The 18,594-nt window shown below is 47.1% G+C and overlaps 1 protein-coding gene across 1 annotated transcript in view; it reads left to right on the forward strand.

Annotated features, from left to right (window-relative positions):
• The window catches only part of LOC144108010 (chorion peroxidase-like), a 135,440-nt gene that overhangs the window by 635 nt on the left and 116,211 nt on the right, over positions 1-18,594 (forward strand). The window lies entirely within an intron of this gene.

Below are 18,594 nucleotides of genomic sequence, written 5' to 3' on the forward strand. Positions count from 1 at the left end.
TTGCTTCCATGGGACTGTCAATCCACGTTTGCCTGTGCCTTCCCCGTTTACTCTTACCTTCACTCATTGCGAACTTCAGGGCTTTTCGTAATGAATGCCACGCTCTCATTACGTGATGTAACTACTGGCGCTGCTGCGTACGAAGTGGGCAAGGGAACAAGGTTGTGAGTTGTTTATGACACCCGCTTGTGGAATAAGCATGTAGACTTATTGCGGGGTTGAAATCGAACGCTTGCGTTACCAGAAAAATGAATATTCTTCACAGTAGTCGATTATTTCAACTTAAGATGAGGCTAGCTATCTAAATTCAGGATGACTTCCACCACTTGCGCGATGATGAACCATCTGACTTCATGAAATACCGCTGAATGAAGCCGCTGTAAATTTGTAAAAGCACTGCAACCGCCCTCCTCACTGCTGTCGCATGCCCTCCTATGTTTTCATCTGTTTTCTTTTTTTTTTTTTGCCCGGCATGGATATCCTTGATGGCGCCTGCAGGGGTCTTCCTGAGGAAGTCCTCTGGCCGGGTGCTGCCCTCATAACAACATTGAAAACTTTGTTCAGCGCTTCGAATTTGTTTGACCATTTCCTTCGTTTCTCTTAAACGGTTCCACTTAGGAAGGATTTTTAGAACTGTGTTCTAGTATGGAGTTGAGTATTGAGCGATTTTTATCACAAGATTGCAAATGCTGTGTCATTTTTGCGGTTAACAGCGCTAACCCACAAAACTGCGTAAAAGCGAAAGACATGAGTGACGCCCCGTCAGATTTCCGGTATCAGCAGCCGGTCAAGGGCACAATTCGTTCATCGCATTCACGTGCAACGCTATTTCGAAATAGGAGGAAGCTAGTGTGACAAGTGCTGCCGAAGTATGAGTATGCCAAGAGTCGAGAACGTCCCGTGACTCTCACTCTGCCTGCGTAAGACCCTCGGACGTCGCGAATTTAGAACCGCAAGCAAAGAACGAACGAGCTCTCAGGGTCATACGAGCGTTTTTGAAGCGGGGGGGCACCGTACTTTAATGAACTGCTTACGGTAATCGGTGTGGTTGTGCAATCTTTAGACAAACGATGTAAAAAAGAACGCCTGTTCGGTGTAAAAAATGGTGGAAGCAAACACACACTCCATTTGCGATACCGGCAGTGTTTGCAAAGGGTGACATACCGGACTAGCGCAGTCTCTTGTTTCGTTCTGTGCTTCCCTTCAGCGTCCCTTTATTAATAGACGCGATAGAAAAAGTTCGGCAGGGCATCCTTGATACAGAGCACTCCGCAAATTCAACGCCGTTTTGATTTAATTTGTGCGCGCTCCCTTTCAAGCGAGCCCCTTTCAAGGTTATCGTCAGTAGTACTATGGTCGGATACAAATCCAGAAGGCGGCGGTGACTGCCGCTAAAAGAGGCCCTCCAGCCAATGGCGCCGACTGCTTCTCGTGACGTCGCGGTTGCAATTCAGCAGAGGCAAGGAAGGAAATTGAAAGAGACGGTCATTTGTACCCGTGGCACGGGTAGTGGGTTGTTCCTTGTTTGGGCTAGAAGTGCAGAGGGCTTAAGGGGAGATGCTGGATAGAGGGTGCAGGGACGCAATTGATGGGAAGCCCACTCCTCACGAGAAAGGGGCAAAAGAACGGCTTCTACCCTTTCCTGCACAGCCTCTGGAGCATTGCCATAAAAAGTTGTTCGCGAGTATAGCCTGAAATCGCGGGCGACTGACAAGTGTCTCCGAGAAATGGGATTAGCCGCCACGTCAAGACCATCGGCCGTTGCCATTGGCTGAACGGCCTCCTCTGAGGGGCATTATTTGCTACTGCCGGCCCTTCTTCACTTGTGTCCTGCTATAGAGACCTTGCGACTTACGTCCGTCAAGTGATGCAAAGCCTTTAGTTGGCGCTGGGATGCAAAAATTATTAAACTGAAAGCATGCTGTTTCACGTGATAGTTGACTGGAATTGCTGGGAAGAGCAACGATTTGGCATAATTCAACAGACAGCGTTAGAAAACATGATTGCCGGCGCCTAAAGCTGCAAAAAGTTTCCTAAAAACCATGCCTGCATATTTGAATGTCCGCGTTTGTACTGCTTTTTTTTTACAAATGCAAACCTGCCATGTAGCGCCGAAACGTTACAGCAATGTCGCTTTTTTTCGTTTCGGTCAAGCGTTAATACATTTTTTTCTTTAACGTTTGTGGAACATTTAATATAAGGTTGGAAATGTCATCTTGCTAACCTTAATTTAACATTTGAACAACATTTTTGGAACTTTCGGTAAAATGGTAAAGAAACCCTGGAAGACCCGACCAGCCCCAGAAGGAACCACGGGTAGTGAGGCAGCCTAATATATCTAGCAAGAGAGGAAAGTGTTCCGACAAATCAGCGTGCCGCACCGCACGTGTTTTCTCTCCTTCTCGGACTTATATTTTAATGGTTTCTTACTTTTAAAGCGGTTCCTCCGCTTGCAGTGACTAGTCCTCAGGGCCGTAGAAAATCAACGGGTTGGAAAATCAATGGGAATTTTCGGATGTTCACAGCCATGCGGAAAGCGGTGACTGCCGCATAAACTATTCGGTATCGATTATTCTGTGGATATGGATATCAGGTGCGCTACAAAATACAATTATCAGCATGAATTCCGTGATCAGGCGCAACGTTGAAGGACGGGTCGTCTTAAAGATAAAGTGGACGAATGATGCAATAGCTTGATGAGGACGCGTGGACAACTTAGGAGATATAGGAGGGGCAGCAGTTGGCCACGATGAGCTCCTGTCGGCAAGAAAGACACTCGCCCGCCCAACTGGACACGCAGCCGACGAAGTTAACGAGCGATGTCTTTGATTGCAGGCGACAACGGAGTGCTTCGTGGAAATAGAGCATCGATAGGCAAATAAGGTCACAGTGTCTGGGCATCTCGTGAAGGAGACCGAGCTGAGATTTACAAGAAAAAGCTCGTCGAAAGAGAGAGATAGAGAATTTACCTCATTGAAGGAAACATGTTGAGTATTTAAAATGCATGCCCACGCCTCTATTACACCGCCAAGGCCAGTTAGTCCTCGAGCCCAACAGTGGATAGCGAGGCACTACAGGAAGGGTGTCGCTTAACAACCAGATACTCAGCCTTGACGTTAATGATACAGACAGATTAGGATGAAAGAAGTGAATGGATGTCCAGAAGTCGCAAAAGGGGAATAAAGAACGCGCTTTATATTTAAGAAAAAATCTCTGTAACAAATGCGCTTATAGTTCCTATAAGAGGGACTGCGGCTACTCAAAACAGTAAAGGCCTTGCCAAGCCTCCAGCCGGAAGGAATTTTAGACATAAGGAGAAAAATCCAGCGTATGCATAAGGTCCGCTTTAAGGGTGACCTGATAGCGTTAATACAATGAAGAATAATCTCACAGCTATCATTACGGAGAGCGTAGTAAATGTAGGCGATAGGATGGTTCGACAGCATACCAACAAGCTCTCTCAGGAGACAAAAGATATGATTAAAAGCGTTAAATCATTAAAACATCAAATCCCACAGACAGACTAGAAGCTAGCAGAGCTAAAGACGTTAATAAGTGCAAGGTAACCGACATAAGGAAATTTAAGATGGACAGAATCGAGCATGCTCAAAAGAACGGGGGTAGTCTAAAACCAATGAAGAGAAAACTAGGCATAGGCAAAAATCAGATCTATGCGTTTAGAGATAAAGACGGCAATGTCATTAGCAATAAGGGTAAGGTAGTTAAAGTAGACGAGGAGTTTTACACAAATCTATACACTAGCTAATGTAATCAGGACGCTAATCAGAGAGCCAGAAGCATACATCAATTGGACATCCCGCCAGTAACAGAAGAGGACGTAAAAAAAAACATTAGGAGCAATGCAAAGAGTGAGAACAGCTGGTGAGGATCAGGTTAAAGGAGATCTGTTGAAGGATAGAGGGGAGATTGTTCTAGGAAAACAAGATACTCTGGATACCGGCACACACGGGGATAGCGGGAAACTCAAGGGTGGACAGACTTGTTTGCGAGATCACGTTCCGAGCTGAGCTGTTGGAGACCCTAGAGAACCCTACCATAGTGGAGCCAGTATATGCGGAGCTGCTAAATTGCTACAGAGGACAGAGGCTCAAGTACCCTCCACCACACAACTCATTAACACAACAAGAAGCAGTGAACTGGTGTAGACTGCAAACAGGAACATTCTTCAACCTATACATTCTACACAAAATGTACCCTACACATTTCAGGGACACATGCCCGTGGTGCGGGGCAACCCCCACGCTATACCACATTACATGGGAGTGCAAACGCAATTGTGCATTCCACAAACTCAAAACCCCGAGTGCGGAGCAATGGGAGGGTCTGCTCACCAGCAGCGAGCTCACAGCCCAAAGGGCCCTTGTGCAGCACGCATGCGAAGCAGCAAGACTCAGCGGAGCCCTGGAATAGGGGCCCGACCTTGCGAAGAGGCCAGACGTCAACATGAAGACGACGGCCCACCGTTAATCTCATTGAGATTTCAATAAATGTTTTCTCTCTCTCTCTAGAAAAACTAGCCACTCTGTATACGCAATGCCTTATGACCTCGACCTTACCAGACGCTTGGAAGAATACTAACATCATATTAATCTATAAGAAAAGAGATTTCAGGGACTTATGCAGACCTACCATCTTAATGTTCATTGCCTATAAGGTATTTATTAAGGTAACCGCTAATAGAGTCAAGAGAACATTATGTTTCAATCAACCAAATGAACAGGCAGGCTTTCGTAAAGGATACTCGACAACAGACCATATCCAGACTATAAATCAAGTAATGGAGAAATGGGCAAAATATAACCAGCCCCTATATATAGCCTTCCTAAACTACTGGAAGGAATTTGGCTTAGTTGAAAACTCTGCAGTCTGTAGGCATCGCGGAAACAGGGTGTAGACGAGCTTTGTGTAAAAATACTGGAAGTTATCCATAACAGCTGCAGAGCTACCGTAGTCCCCCATATGGTTAGCAAGAAAATTCCAATAAGGAAGGGTGTCAGGCAGGGAGACACGTACTCAGCATATTCTAATTAGCCCGAATGTCGATTTTCGACCAAATCAATGAAAGATTTTGGGGCTGGACCAAATTTTGAAGTGGCCTGGGTCAAATTTAGAGACTGCTATCGTATCGGACACATTCAAATTAGCTTGGGCATCAGTTTTGGTCCAAATCGATTAGTGTCAAAATCCGGGGGTGGGGTGGGCCGAATTTGGGGGTGGGATGGGCAAGATTTTGGAAATAACCTGGGTCTAATTTAGAGACGCCATCACATAGGCCATAGTCAAAGTATGCTTCGGCATCTGTCTTAAGACTGTTGCTACGAGATCGCTAAATGCGAAGGTCACTTCAATGTCACATACGCACACCGAACTGAAACTAGAGTTTTGCTTTGATTAGAGCTGTCGCTATAAAAATAACAGTGTAGAAGTTGAGTGATCGGGCCATAAAGCGTAAATGGAAGTTACATTGAGCACAAACCAAACAAACAAGAAAAAAGGCAACAACAGCACTACGAGCCACTGAAATACACACTTGCCTCTTTTAGGCAGGCGGAAAACGGCCTTTTTGTTTGTAGTCGACTTCGTGTAGGAATAAATTCATGTGGTTCTGAAAAAGGAAGCTGTATTTCTCACTTGCGACTCGATTCTCACTCATTCTTTCATGGACCGAACTGTGAAACAAGAAAACGCTTCGCACGAAAAAAATTACGGAGTGGAAAGGAGAAAGAAGTCAACACAGCAGTATGTGCCATGTTTACTGCAGTAAACAACAACAGCAATCCAGAAGTAGCAGTGGTCATCGGAGCGCGTAGTTACCATGAAATTGGTAGCGACGAAAGTCCCGTTGAGCCGCCGGGGAAGCCAGAACCAGACACTTTTTGAAGCTTGTGCATTGGTTTGAGTTGACGGTGTCATGTGCGGCTAAAAATTGGGACACTTAAGCACCACCTTAAGGGTATGACGCGTTAGCGTAATGGGTTAATTCCCATATATGCAGAAGGGCATTCTCTACTTTACATTGATAGATACCTGGCAGTCTTCATACCCCTTCCGGCGCAGTGTTGCAGTGGTTAAGCGATGCGCCACTGCCCTGCGATGGCAGGTGCTGCTATCGCAGGGCAGTGTGCAGCTAAGGTTAATGTTCTCAAGCGACCAATCATTAATTTAACTGCCAGCTGCCATGGAGGGCGGTTTACTATCTATCCGGTGGGCAGGTTGTGATGACACCGAAACGTCACATGACCTAGGTGACCCACCTGCCCCCTAGGTTACTCTCTGGGGACCATTTTCCGCTCACAACGTCGATGCCGACGACGCCGATACCGGATTTCCTGGGGAACGGGGCTTTAACGCTATCGCGTTAAAACGCTGTAGCTGTCTTCAGATGCCTTAACAAAGTAACGGCCCTAATAGCATGATTATAGTCTGTTAGATTAAGGCACTACATACGGTAGTGGACGAAGCTAGACTGTGTGGTGGCCTGACTCTCAGTTGCGAGGCAAGGCACTTGTTGTACTGCGATATCCAGCTATTATAAATTCACGTCAGAAGTTCTGAACGCCCTCGGGGCTGCATATTACCGACGTATGATGTAAATCCCGTGTTGGTAACGTGTATCTCCCTACAGTGCTATACGTTCCAGAGGCTTAATACCTGTTACGGTGAATGCAGGTACTCCTTGCGCATTCCACAACGTACGCAGAGCAGCTTACTACGGTGGGAATTTTTCCTTGTCCAACGGAAAATATTAAACAGAAGCAGAAACGCCATATCAATGCTCTTATCACGCTTAAATTTAATTCCTTTTGGTCCCTGTTTTTCCATCAAGCTCTCATTCCAATGCAAAGAAATTCAGGGCATGAATTTCTAAAAACATAACAAGAACAGCGACCAGACTAGCCGAGACATTAAACACTGCCTACTGCGCTTTCTGAAGTATGTCGAGCTTTCTAAGTCTTCTCAGGTGCATCAAGATAACGGTATCCCTGGAGCAAAAAAAATCGAACAAAGAACAGTAACAAAAAAGAAGAACTCAATGGGCGAGTTGCGATGCCATACACGCATTACGCTCAAGTTCCTGATGCTCGAAAAGGATCTGCGCGCATTCTACGAAAAATTCCTAGAGCCATAAAAAAAAAACCGATGCCACTTTGAGCTACTGCCCGCAACACGCATACACAACCAGTCTAATCCAGCAGAAGGAAAATGAAGGAATAAAACTATATCGGCTGCGATCTGCGATGACAGAACATGGCTTTCAGGAGCCTTCAGGGGCGAGAAAACTAATAAACATCGCAGCTCTGATTCGCTTGATCATGCAGGGTCTTGAGGACGAGTTATAGGTGGTTTTGTGGAGCTGCCATTGGGAACGTCGGGTGAGTTGCGTAGATAAATGACCATGATTTATAGTGTACAGGTTTGATCATAAGTCTCCGGGCCACACCGTTTTGCCCTTCAGTCGTGTTGTAGGGAAGTTAAGGTGCTCCTAAAAACCAAAAGGTACAGAAAGGTGAGAACAAGGGTTCCCTTCAACATGGAGAGACTTAGAGCTGCAGCAGTGGCGTAGGCTCCCCACTATCCTGCTGAAAAGCGGATCATGTGGCCCGAAGACTTGCGACAAGGACTGTACATTTGCTGCTGCAATTGAGAATAATCTCTTGTACATTGTTCTTGTCTACTGTATTGTAACTACTTTCAGAACACCTCAATCTTTAGCTACATGCTGGTATGTGTTTACATTTTACCGAATAATCTTTGCAGTGTACTCCGTATTTACTCCTATGTCGTTGTATAGTCTTTACTGTCTTCATACAATCTTGTATAATGGCGGAAAAGTTTCGCCTGCATGCGTTCTCTCTGCGATTTTAAATATCGTACTGACAATTGTTCTCGACTATAAAATATTGTAACTGCCCAACTACTCTCTAACTTATTCTAGGGAATGAGAGAACGTTAAACGAAATAAATAAAATAATCCTACCTTTATGTTTACCACTGTCGCTTGGCGCAAGTCTCGTCTCATCGAAAGATAAAAATATGCCTCGAAAATAATAAAGCGGTGCTAGAACGCTTAGTTTCTGCTTTCACTATTAGAGAACAGACCGCGAGCGAATTATACGAAATTACTTTCTGGTCCAAAAATGCTACAAATTTGTTCCCATACTTTTCAAGCACATATCCATTCGTAACTGCCATTTTACGTCAACCTGGATCACCTGTCAGCTTCAATGGTTACTTTTAGAAATCATGCTCTTTTATTTTCAATTCAACTGCCATCCTTTTAATTTACTTTGTGGGGCAAGTTGCTTACGTTCCATAAAATTTTTATTCACCATACGCAGTTGGTGCTAGATTTTTTTTTTCTTCCGTCTTCTACGCCAGCGTAGACATTTTTGTTTAATAATCTTCTTTCGTTGATTCGCTTTTTAGCTCTGCACAGGTTACGGTGTGCTTTTTCTCTGCTATTCAGTGCCGAAGGGCGTCTTAAAAATTGCCTTCATTTTTATTTCTTTTTTGCCTAAAACTGGATCTGTAGCCAAAACTGGGCTGAAAGACGCCACTGATTCGTGCTGCTTTGATTTCGACTCCCTACAACAGGCGCTTTATTTCGCTCCACAGCCAGAATAGGTTGCGGCATCCCGTAATTATTTATTGCTACTCTGAAGCAAGTACATTATCTCATTAATTGCCGCCCGCAGTCACCCCCTAGGACAGGCAGGTGGTGTTGTTGATGCTTGCTGCCAAACATTGCATAAATTCTGGTTAACTTCGCGACGTCTTGTTTGCTGCCGTATTTCTGACGAACTAGCGACAACAATTGCGTGCAGCGCGTAATCAACGGCAAAATATGCGCGGAACGGCCTGCGCTCCTTCATTTCGTAAGTGCATCTGTCTTCCCGAGATTCGCGGTCGAGCACTTGCAAACGCCAGCAGCGCTCATACGCTACACACGGAACGCAACACTTTGGCAAGAATCCACGATCCGTAAGGAAAACAGCTACAAGAATCCCTGCTCGCAAGAAATGAGCAAGGTTCGAAATTACGCTGCTTGTCTGGCGGCCACTCGCGTAACTGATGTTTATCTCTGTCGTGACTTTATGCGGCAATTCGTCCGGCAAACAACGGCAGCCAAGCTTGTTTTTTTCTTTTTGCTCGTCTTCAATAATTCCTTATCTGTGGGTTGTTTTTTTTTTTTTGCGCTGAATACCGAAAACATTCCTTGTGCGTGAACCGAGAATTTGTTTGTGTCCATCTTGTGGTGACGCGTTCTGCGTGTCAAGCACACGGATCGTCCGACCCAGAATTGTTTTTTCTCACCATTAAAAAGAGACGCTGCGAGCAAACTTAAGTTGGCCTGCGTCGGTTGTTTGCAAACGTTCGAATCACGAGGAGGCTATTTTTGCTGAAAGCGGTGTTTTCATTGAGCTAGGAAAGATTTTAGAAAAATGAAGCACATGCAATAGCCCCACAGGCTGTTTTCTCAAGAAAACTGAGCTGTCGTCAAGGCAGATTGTTTTTTTTTTCTTCACGAGAATCCTCCACACCTCCATTCCATTCGAAGAGGTAAGTGCGGAGTGTTCTTCGGTCTTCTGTGAGTGCTGGTAGTTATTCTGTAACAACAAGAAAAATAACACTAGAGTTTGAAAGGGAAAAAGAAAAAGGTTCTATTTTTAAATAAAAATTTTCGACCAATAAGCGTGTCTTTTTCTGTTGAACAAGCATCAAATTACCAGAAATAAAGATCAAATAAATATATACATAAAAAGAAAATTGGGTTGGGTTGCCCTCAGCGTTCCTTTGCCTCTACAACGTTCGCTCTTGAAGGTCCAGGGGGGTCGACACAGGAAGGCCTTGGCCACATTTTTCTAAGACTTAATTCATTTTGTAGTGTCCAATTCTGCGTCTCTTCAGAAAGTTATTACCAAAAGGGTTATTACCAGACAAAAAAGAAAGAAGACGTACACGCCACAGAGAACTGCGCAGGACGCGGCCTGGTACAGACTGCAGTTCTCTGTTTTTTGTATACGCCTTTCTTCTGCACGTATTAATCATTTCGAACATGATTGACCAACCGGCGCAACGTTCAGCGTTGTTTCTTAACAAGAGTCATGAATCGGCCCACAACATCGTATTCCGAAGAGGACGCAACGACTCAGTCACGAACTTCACTTAAGGGATCGTTCCTCGCCTGCAGGTATAGGCTAACTACAGCCTGTCAAGAGCTGTGTAACCATGCTAGCGAATGGGCTCGTTGATACAGCAGAACTTGAAAACGTATCACTGCAGCTTGCATAAACAAACTCCCCCCCCCCCCCCCCCCCCGGCCTCCGTCCACGTTCATGAGATCTTCCTCACAGGCTATTCCGGATCAAATCAAATCAAATTAAATCGTTTTATTTTCACCAGATATTTACTGGCTGGAGCACCTGGGCTGCTCGAGGAAGCTTGACGAGGCCCAGGTGACGATTACAAGGTAGGTCGTGGTGAATCTGAAAACACTGCAATGTAGACACCTCGAAATAAAGAGGGCAGAACAATGAAACCGACGTGTTCACACGTGCGCTACAGAAGCGCTCAAAAAGCAAGATATGTAATATATGAAACATTGTAGCTCCACTAAATAAATCGTGTAATCAAACATTGCAATCAAGACATGAAGCCATGAGCCGTATCATAACAGATTTCTCATACAAAACAACCGGAAACTACTTGAAATGGCAGACACTTCCCAGTTATACAATAATTAAAACACCACAGCACATATGTAAACTAAAAAAAATTTTGACAACAAAGCACAGCAAACAAGTGCACAAGGTTATGAGTAAAGCACAACTAATTCAACAGATATGTTGCGTAAGACTAGTAACCAGAGCATTGTTCATGCGATTTTTATTCTGATAACTTAAAAAATTGTTTCCACAAATGGTTTAGCGTGGGCTTAGTATCATAACTCTACCTGTTTAGTAGTGATGGAAGATTCGACCATCCGACATCACGATTGCCGCGTGAGAGAACGCCGGATCTTTCGGTCCGAATGTACAACGGCGGTGACGTCATTCACGGTTCCTCCCAAAGAAAGTCCCAAATATAGCTGTCGCCCTGCAAAGGTTACCGCATGCTTCGCCGCCGAGTTGCTCCGGTGACGTGGAGCCGCCTGTTGTCAGTCCACTCCAAGCATGAGTCACACGCGCCCATCGCACCACCCGAGGCAGCCGACAAATGGAAATGCTCTCACTCGCGGTACAGGGTACTCGCGGCCACACCGGTGGCGGTTGTGAGTCACCGCGCTCTCTCTCCCTTCCCCCTCTTCCACTCTTCCTCCCGGTTTGTCTTTTCCTCCTGACTTCACGCTCGGCGCAATAGATCTCCCTCTCTCTCTATCTGCCTCCTCTCCGCTGAAACAAACGGCCTCAGCTTTACGGCGAGGTCGGCTGACCAGTCGAGTCGCGCTCGTTGCCACTTGGTTGTGCAATGCGGCGCCTCCTTCCCGTGACACACAGTCGCTCGGAGAGCATCCGAACATTGACTGTTGAGAAATTGTTTCCTACTTATGCAACAACAAGTACGATTAGGCAACCGGTTCGTGCTAAGCCAGCAACAGAAAAAGAAAAAAAGCGCCAAAGCAGCGATCAACGAAAGCCGGGTTTGTTGAAGAGGTTTCCTCTCTCGAACGTTTTCCGCTCGCACTCTTCATGACTCTTCAGCCCATTTTTCCCGTAGCATACGACGACAGTACGCGTTGTCTCTGGCAGGATACTTTTTTTCACAACGAGGACCAACATCGCCGCCATAAGACCAATTGCTGCATCGCAAAGCGCATCAGGAAATACCGACCTCTCGGACACCTTATTCCCTGCTCTATGTCATCTCGCTGTCTTCTCTCCACCCCTGCTCAATCGGTTATCGGCATTACATCCCCCTGTAACGCGGATAATGATAGCCGTGCGCCGGCATCATTTGACTGTAAAGGGCTCGGAATGGACAGACCATTTCTATTCGAATTTCACGGATGTCGATACAGTGTCGCTGATTTCTGCTCACTATATAGCAGGAATATTAATAATATGCATTCTTCTGCTCATATCCGCCCTGCTAGCTTCGTCAATCACAACAAAGCTTCTGTCAAGAGTCGTGGAAGCTCATATTACGTGGACATTCGTAGGTAGTAGAAAGAGGTCTACGAAGCACGTGAATTCTCGTGTTGCTCACGGCCAGTGAACGTTAAAAAAGTAACGTGGTTATGATGATGAGAAGATGAGCAGGAAGGGTAAACCAGGCTTTGAAGCTAGTAATAGGGCCTGCTTGCTCCGCTAGGGCCCTCTGGTGATCCGCCGTGTTAAAATGAATCCAAGCACTCCAGCAGCAAGGTACATGGTGTGGAATAGCGGAAGAGATATTGTCAGCATTACATGAGTATATCATGAGCTCTAAAATCTGCCCTGGTCTGCGGGCCGTTGTGACAGTGCTCTCTTTCATGCGACCCCTAGTTTTATAACGTTAGTGGGGCGCCGGCTTGTTTAACTTAAGAAAATCACAAGACACTTGAGCACAACCTTTGAGCGGCTGATCGACGAACAGCACATGTCCGCAAGTATAGCTTTTGCGTAGGCGAGAGTGACAACTTTGCTGCATGAGTGAGATTGTACACTTTGCCTAAAATGGAATTCTATAGTAGCAGAGTAGATCTTTCTTGGTAAGCAAAATCGGTGAAAAGCAGCACGTATCATATTTTCATATCCTGTATTTGAAGAGCTGTGTCAAAAATATACAGACCAAGGGGTTTGCTTACAAACCGTGTAGTGAGGCTCTAAAGCCCATTTGACAGTCCTAAGCTTCGGAGGGTTGCGGACTTATTTTCTTCCCGTCTTTGTGAGATTAGGGTCCCTAAGTATGCAAGGGTAGCCGCGCTTCAGGGCTCAGAAGCAGACCTTTTGAGCTGTTTACTTTTGACAAAAACTGTACATAGTGTATATTACCGCCTACCCCTATGCTTTCTCACTATCGCTCCCCTCTTTGTTTCCCTCTCCCTGTCCATTTATTCCCGCTAGCCGCAGCTCAGGTGCTCCAGGTTTCGATGGCAGATGCCGCGGCTAGCAACATCGTTTCCTTCCATTGTTATTTTTATTAATAAATAGCCACTAACAACAACAACATACCAGACAGGCACTGGCTTTTGCAATACTTATTGCCTTTTGGAGCGATATATCATTTCTGCATGCACGCCGGCAAAACAAAAAGCACAAAAAAACGAGCCTGGCGTTCAAGGCCAGTCTAGAACGTGAAAGTCAACGAGTGCTCGATTCCTCGCCACTCGGAGACTGCCCTCCGAAGAACTCGAGGACATCGTATGCTACTAGCTTTCACAAAACGGTGGTGGAACTATGGCGAAAGCAAAGTACATTGCGTAATGAATTTATTACCCTTTCGGTACATGGTACCGGCGAGGCGAATTTTTCTTCGAAGCTCAAACCGTACACCTGTTTCATACTGATATGAGCTGCTTAATTAGTACAGCAGTGAGAACAGGTTTCCAAAACTCGCCATTTTCTTGACCGCAAGTAATACGTATAAATGTTGAGTCAAGTACATCTATGCTGAATAACGCTCAGTAAATTTGGAACATTAGCCTCAGCTACAATCGTAGTCCACAATATTAATTTTGCTCTCATTTGCTTCTGAGAATAATTACCTTCTGCTTCTACTAAATTAATCTAGTACAGCCGCAGCTTTGCGGCTCACAAGTCCCTAATGAATTTACGTGTGTATACAGAAAAAACCAGCTGTACTGAACAAGAAAAGTACTCCAGAATCTACAACTAGCATCTTCATCCACTACCACGCCGCCGCGGTAGCTCAGTGCTTATGGTACTCAGCTGCTGACCCAGAAGACGCAGGTTCGATCCCGGCCGTGGCGGTCTAATTTCAATGGAGGCGAAATTCTAGAGGCCCGTGTACTGTGCGATGTCAGTGCACGTCAAAGAACTCTCGGTGGCCAAAATTTCCGGAGCCCTTCACTACGGCATCCCTCATAGCCCGAGTGTCTTTGGGACGTTGAAACCCTCATAAACATATTATCCTCTGCCCCTTTCATGTATTGAAGGACAGCTCCAAGCCAAGGAAATAGACCAGTTTTCATAACCAGCCTATCCGCCGCGGTGGTGCAGTTGCTATGGCGCTCGGCTGCTGCCCCGAAAGACGCGGGTTCGATTCCGGTTGCGGCGGTCGCATTTCGATGGAGGCGAAATGATAGAGACCCGCGTACTGTGTGATGTCAGTGTACGTGAAAGAACCCCGGGTGGTCGAAATTATCCGGAGCCTTCCACTGCTGCGCTCCTCACAGCTCTGCCCCTTTCATGTATTGAAGGACAGCTCCAAGCCAAGGAAATAGACCAGTTTTCATAACCAGCCTATCCGCCGCGGTGGTGCAGTTGCTATGGCGCTCGGCTGCTGCCCCGAAAGACGCGGGTTCGATTCCGGTTGCGGTGGTCGCATTTCGATGGAGGCGAAATGATAGAGACCCGCGTACTGTGTGATGTCAGTGTACGTGAAAGAACCCCGGGTGGTCGAAATTATCCGGAGCCTTCCACTGCTGCGCTCCTCACAGCTCTGCCCCTTTCATGTATTGAAGGACAGCTCCAAGCCAAGGAAATAGACCAGTTTTCATAACCAGCCTATCCGCCGCGGTGGTGCAGTTGCTATGGCGCTCGGCTGCTGCCCCGAAAGACGCGGGTTCGATTCCGGTTGCGGTGGTCGCATTTCGATGGAGGCGAAATGATAGAGACCCGCGTACTGTGTGATGTCAGTGTACGTGAAAGAACCCCGGGTGGTCGAAATTATCCGGAGCCTTCCACTGCTGCGCTCCTCACAGCTCTGCCCCTTTCATGTATTGAAGGACAGCTCCAAGCCAAGGAAATAGACCAGTTTTCATAACCAGCCTATCCGCCGCGGTGGTGCAGTTGCTATGGCGCTCGGCTGCTGCCCCGAAAGACGCGGGTTCGATTCCGGTTGCGGCGGTCGCATTTCGATGGAGGCGAAATGATAGAGACCCGCGTACTGTGTGATGTCAGTGTACGTGAAAGAACCCCGGGTGGTCGAAATTATCCGGAGCCTTCCACTGCTGCGCTCCTCACAGCTCTGCCCCTTTCATGTATTGAAGGACAGCTCCAAGCCAAGGAAATAGACCAGTTTTCATAACCAGCCTATCCGCCGCGGTGGTGCAGTTGCTATGGCGCTCGGCTGCTGCCCCGAAAGACGCGGGTTCGATTCCGGTTGCGGCGGTCGCATTTCGATGGAGGCGAAATGATAGAGACCCGCGTACTGTGTGATGTCAGTGTACGTGAAAGAACCCCGGGTGGTCGAAATTATCCGGAGCCTTCCACTGCTGCGCTCCTCACAGCTCTGCCCCTTTCATGTATTGAAGGACAGCTCCAAGCCAAGGAAATAGACCAGTTTTCATAACCAGCCTATCCGCCGCGGTGGTGCAGTTGCTATGGCGCTCGGCTGCTGCCCCGAAAGACGCGGGTTCGATTCCGGTTGCGGCGGTCGCATTTCGATGGAGGCGAAATGATAGAGACCCGCGTACTGTGTGATGTCAGTGTACGTGAAAGAACCCCGGGTGGTCGAAATTATCCGGAGCCTTCCACTGCTGCGCTCCTCACAGCTCTGCCCCTTTCATGTATTGAAGGACAGCTCCAAGCCAAGGAAATAGACCAGTTTTCATAACCAGCCTATCCGCCGCGGTGGTGCAGTTGCTATGGCGCTCGGCTGCTGCCCCGAAAGACGCGGGTTCGATTCCGGTTGCGGCGGTCGCATTTCGATGGAGGCGAAATGATAGAGACCCGCGTACTGTGTGATGTCAGTGTACGTGAAAGAACCCCGGGTGGTCGAAATTATCCGGAGCCTTCCACTGCTGCGCTCCTCACAGCCTGAGTCGCTTTGGGACGTTAAACCCTATAAATCAAAACCAAACCAATCACAACCAACCTCGGTATATATAGGCTGCGTTCTTCCCACGAAACGCCAACGTCAGTCACCTGCATTCCTTGTCTGAAGGAACCGGAAGTGGTTGCACGCAAGGAGCCGCTTCACAGCCAACGTCCTTAGCGTTGGGCCTAATACATCGGACATTTGTCAGCCGATTGTCCGCGGCAGTAACGATACGGTGCAGAGTTCATCACTGGCTGGGCAGCACGATTAGGGACTCTCTCGCGTCCCGTCTTAGTTATTACAATTTCAAACCCAGGAAATCTGGACTAACGCTTCTGCTTTCAAGGATGCCGTCTCATGCCGCGTGACGCTGAAGACTCAACATTCTGGCGCGAATTTGGAATGTTCGGTATTGATTTCCCCTCAAGCAGAGAGGTGTCCCTCATATGGGTTCCTGCTCATGAGGGCATTACGGGGAATGAGGCCGCTCACAGCTTTGCTCGAGAATTATACATCCGAGCAGAGAGGTCTCCCTCATATGAGTTCCTGCTCATGAGGGCATTCCGGGGAAGGAGGCCGCTCACAGCTTTGCTCGAGAACTATACTTCCGAGCTGCTCTGGAAATGCCCCTCAGTGGGAATAAAGACCCTCTCATAACGTGTGAAGAAATAACCGAAACACCTAGACTGAATAGGAGAACACTCTCACTTGCGGATATGTCACTCACTCCAAAGGAATGCAGGGCCTGGAGGATGCTTCAGGTCAACAGATTCTTTCCGTGCTCTATACTACACGATGAAGACACTGGGGAGCCTGAGCTCTGCAGTAGCTGCCACAGAATGAATTCGCAAAGCCACTTAATTTGGGAGTGTCAGGATTCTCCTGGGGCTAAATCATAAAGCATCCCAGACTTTGCCACCTGGAAAGAGCTGATCCGGACCCACGACCCGGATCAGCACAGACTCCTCATCAGTGAGGTGTAGACAGCTTAGTACAAGACTCTCTCCGCGGTCTGCGGTGCTGAGAGCCGGCCGGGAGGCACCCCCTCATAATTGCTGCGCCCCCGACCGTGAGGCCCCATGATGACGGGAATTAAGTTCATTCGTTCATTCATGGTAGACGGAATTCGTTGGTGAGCGCGCAGAAAAAATTTTGCAGCAAGGAGGAAGGGTTAGCCATAATAATTATAATCACTGCGCAGAACCTCTCCAGACACTCTAGATTAGAGAAAATTATAATTTTGAAATATGCCCTTTGAGTAAATTGAGTTGCGCTGTGGTTGCTACTGGTGGCCAACAGGTGACGCCACTTGCATATGCCCAGGAAAGCTGGTAACGGTGGTCGCGGTGGATCCCACGCCGTATTCCGTTGGGAGAATCCTTTGTCTTGGGCTGCTTACTTGAAGGATTCGGATGCGTGGTAACGGAATGTTTTTGCAGTTGTGGCTGTCCGCACCCTCATAGGTTCGCGCTACGTCCAGCGTGTATATGGTTTTCACCCTTTAAACGAGTCAGCAACGACAGAGTTATCGAACTGAATGGTGGCACACGACCAAGCTTTCTTTTGTGCTTTTGATGGTTTCGTACATTCTCCTAGCTCACTTTACTCGACGACAGCGTCAGAACTGCGCCTTCAACGTGACGTTGTCCTGCATCACCGGACTAGGTCCGCACGTACCGTACTTCAGGCCAAGGTTGTGACCGGCCAAAAGCAGACATATTTATGCTCTCTCAGAAGCTGACTTGTGTCCGTCCATGTTTGTTCAAGAATGTTGCACGCCTCACTGCAGCCTGCTACGAGTGTACTGGGGCCAAACGCGCAACGCCATTTGCGCAGAACCTTAGCCGGAAGGTGACCTCTCATCATTCTAGTTTCAGTTATCGCGATTGACGTCGCAGGATATCTGATGGCATAGAAGAGCTCGTAGTTCGGTTTCGTTCCTCATCAGAGCTTCCAAACAGCTAAACAGAAACAATACATCGCCGAAGAGGAAGTCTTTGTGTGTGTGTGATCTCTTGTCATGGACAGGAATGATCAGTAAAAAAACACACAACTCAGATGAGAAAAGCGTGAGAAGACATTGGAGGAAGACTTCTTAAATTACCAAAACTACATAATCATTCAAAATCTAGGCCCAAATTTGAACTACGCGAGGAGCGACCTATTTGCAGTGAGCAGCAACCGCGATGAGGACTTCTAGTAAGACTGGTGGTGAAATGCGAAAAAAGTCTCTTCACGCGAAGACTCAGACTTTTCTGCACCTTTTCTGCAGTGCAAGCGGTATCACACCTCACACCAGTACCCTTTGAGCGCCCGGTACCCCACCATCATGGGCACGAATCATGAGTACCCATTTGTTGGTGCACAAGTAAATCTAAAGGAGTTATGAGCAACAAATGTTGAAATGAAAATAGACACTCAAAGCCGGAAAAAGGAGATTCTATACCAGCCGCTGTCCCGGTGCCTGAACAGACTTGTATAGCGGCAGTTCTTAATAATTACAAAACTAGCCACTATAGAAAATAAATTATTTTTAATCGCCACCAAATTATATGCCGAGAAATTCCTCTGCCTGCCGCACCGGTGTTATTTTGGTCTAACAGTTGACTCGACCGTAACCAGGCACGCCAGGCAGGGTTAGCGGTACAA

Source organism: Amblyomma americanum, chromosome 10 (assembly GCF_052857255.1).
Source record: "Amblyomma americanum isolate KBUSLIRL-KWMA chromosome 10, ASM5285725v1, whole genome shotgun sequence".
NCBI classification, from domain to species: domain Eukaryota; kingdom Metazoa; phylum Arthropoda; class Arachnida; order Ixodida; family Ixodidae; genus Amblyomma; species Amblyomma americanum.